The sequence below is a fragment of the Leuciscus leuciscus genome (genome assembly GCF_965113295.1).
Source record: "Leuciscus leuciscus genome assembly, chromosome: 7".
Taxonomy (NCBI): Eukaryota; Metazoa; Chordata; class Actinopteri; order Cypriniformes; family Leuciscidae; genus Leuciscus; species Leuciscus leuciscus.
The window spans coordinates 39,257,210-39,260,249 of NC_138731.1; the positions used below are offsets into that span (position 1 = coordinate 39,257,210).

General features: G+C 36.0%; 1 long non-coding RNA gene across 1 annotated transcript; it reads left to right on the forward strand.

Annotated features, from left to right (window-relative positions):
* The first annotated feature begins 975 nt into the window (after window positions 1-975).
* LOC309502458 lies at window positions 976-2,592 on the forward strand. The gene is made up of 3 exons (XR_014207302.1): window positions 976-1,225; window positions 2,275-2,333; window positions 2,486-2,592. It is a non-coding gene; the product is annotated as an uncharacterized lncRNA (long non-coding RNA).
* Window positions 2,593-3,040: the final 448 nt, after the last annotated feature.

Below are 3,040 nucleotides of genomic sequence, written 5' to 3' on the forward strand. Positions count from 1 at the left end.
CTTAAAGGTATAGCGGAGGATTTTCCCGAATTTTAGGAAAGAACCGCCCTCTCCACTTTTTGAAAAAATGCACATGCGCAACACTCTACCTGCTCCTGAGAGGGAACGCCTATTAAACGCTAGCATCGCTAATCATAGCTTACATTAACTTTTACAAGCAGTGATTTTAAATGGATTTCTCCAAATAGCATGCCAAACTTTACCTGTCGAGTAGAAACTTCGCGACTGAGGCCTCAGTGGGAAGCCCAACCTGTGCTTTTAGCGCAAGCCAGCGTGTGAAATATTCTCCCAAAAACACTGGTCTTGTTTCTTTCTTCAGAGGCCTTTCTCTTCTTGTCATACAATTCGTAGACACTTTTTCTCTTGCGACCCTCAGACATTTTGAAAAAACCCGGTGAGAACGGCGAGCTTCAATGAATGGCTGAAACCGTAGCTCACCACACATATACACCTGAAAGTGCGCATGCGCAGAAAGGACGAGCTCGTACGACGGCCTTACGTAAACATATCACCAGAATGATTGACAATTAGGAGGACCAATAGTCTTGATGATCCACCCGGAAAAAGAAAAATCCTCCACTATACCTTTAATTTGACATCACAGAAAAAAAACATTTTAAAATATATTAAAATAGAAAACAGCTGTCTTATATTGTAATAATATCACAATATTACTATTTTACTGTATTTTGGATCAAATAAATGCAGCCTGGGTGAGTAGGCTATAAGAGACTTATTTCAAAAACATAAACAATCTTACCTCCCCCCAAACCTTTGAACAATATAGTATTTCACTGATATAACTCATACAACAAAATGGAATATGCAGTTCTGTTCATGGATATCTTTTTAACATGCTTCTAAGTTCCTCAAACAAAACATTTAGTATCTTTCAAAACCCATTGGCTATTCCTGTGATTAGTTTTTTCAGAAGTGCTTGTTGTATTAACTTTGTTTCCAGGAAGACTGATAAAATCGTGTAGAGCCAACCAATCAGATTAGAGCTTGCCAGATGCTCCAGACAGTCACTGAAGAACTGTGGGCGGCTCTGCAGTCTAAGGCTGAGACTAATATGACAGCATCCACAGTGATAAACCAAATACACGCCACCCCAGCTCCAAACACAAAATCCCGTACAGAGATGGCATGCACAAGGACTGTCATCAGGGCTGACGTCGCTGAGCTCTCCTGGGAAGTGGAGCTGCTAAACTAGGTCACACACAAGGTAAAAAAGTTTGAAATAGACTTTTTGGCAGAATAAGGAAGGGGCCAAGGGGGAGGAAGGAAAGAAAACATTCCATTTTGCTTCAGGACCTGGTTAGGATGAGAGATGGTCCCAATTGAATTTGAACTGTGACACGTACAGATGGACTGGGACTGAACAACAGTCTGGGCCTAATACACACGATTGCCTCCTGTATTATCTAGTTTAGTCTGTATTATTTATTTTATTTAGCTTTTCACTGTATTTTGATTTGTCTGAAATAGCCTTTTTGTATTGCAATGGCAAAATATAATACTTTTATTCAGTGAGGATGCATTAAATTGATCATAATTGACAGTATAGACATTTATAATGTTACAAAATAATAATTAACGAATCCTAAAAACAGGTATCACGGTTTTCACAGTTTCCAACATAGATAATAATAAGAACCATTATTATTAATTATAACAATCATAAATATGTTTGTGAGATTTTAAATTTTTTTTTATTGACTTTTTTGGAGTTGCAGAATGATGACATTTGCCAGAATTGTAATATCTGGTAAATTCTGCTTTGCACTTTTTTTTTTTTTTTACTTTCATTGTATTAATTTCAATCCCTTTTATGTATTTATTCATTTCATATTTATGTGTAATTTTTTATTTATTTATTTATTTTTTATAACAAACCACTAACTCCACAATCTAACATGCTAATAAGCATTTTAATGAACAATTACATTTTTTGAAAAAAGTGTTTAAAAAAAATGGTGACATCCCAGTCATGTTTAGTCGAAGGTGCAAAAGCTCTCTGTGCTCTTTAAATGAAATGCTTGCCTGACAGAGTGCAAAAAAAAAAAAAAAAAAAACTGATCCATTTTTTTCTTTCCCTTGTCTCTTGTTTCATGTCCCTTGGGTGCTTGTTACTGGCGAAGAGATAAACTCCTATCAGAGAGTTTTAATTGGATCAATTTAATTACTGAGAGCAGCTTCATGTGATGCGCAGCATATTTATTGGCACTAAAGTACATTTGTACCTCACAGCAATATATTTTTTTCCTCTTACAGTGTTTCAGAAGAACAGTGGGAGTTGTCTTCAGCTTAATGCTTTTTTGGCGTTAACACAGGTCATGTTCTTTACTAGTAGTTCCACATATATTATATTATATTATATTATATTATATTATATTATATTATATTATATTATATTATATTATATTATATTATATTATATTATATTAATAAAACATTTTTTCATTTTATTTCTTTTTTTGAGCAGGGCTTAATTTGTGCAGGACCAAGTCAGAGACCGATTTGATCTATTTTAGTGGATCCTCCTAATGCCTCATATATAGAGCTGTCCTGTGGCATTATGGGATAACCTCAAGCATTTGATGTACAGATTTTGCTACTACATACTTGGGAAGTGCACATTTTTTTACAGGTTTGCTGGATCTGTTACAAGTTCTTGTTCAGAGACATCATAGTTTACATAAACCGGTATGTAAGAACATGGCTAAAAATATCTCAGTCTTTGAATGACGTCCTTTCACTGTCCAGAGGGACTCCAAACTTGATAATGTGAGCATGTAGAAATGGATTAAAACTCTCAATGGACAGCTTTGGCCCTACTTTTATGCTGGAAAGCGCTGCTGAAGAATCTCTCTCCAGTACATTACACCGCTCTCTCTCATTTCCTCTTAATGCCCTGTCTGTCTCTTGCTGTCTTTCTCTCTCCTCTCAGGGTGTCTGTGGTCCAGCAGTGATTGGCGTTGTGAGTGGGCATGTAATCCATTTTTATTCTCCTTTTTACAGTGTGTTTGAGTTACGGAGA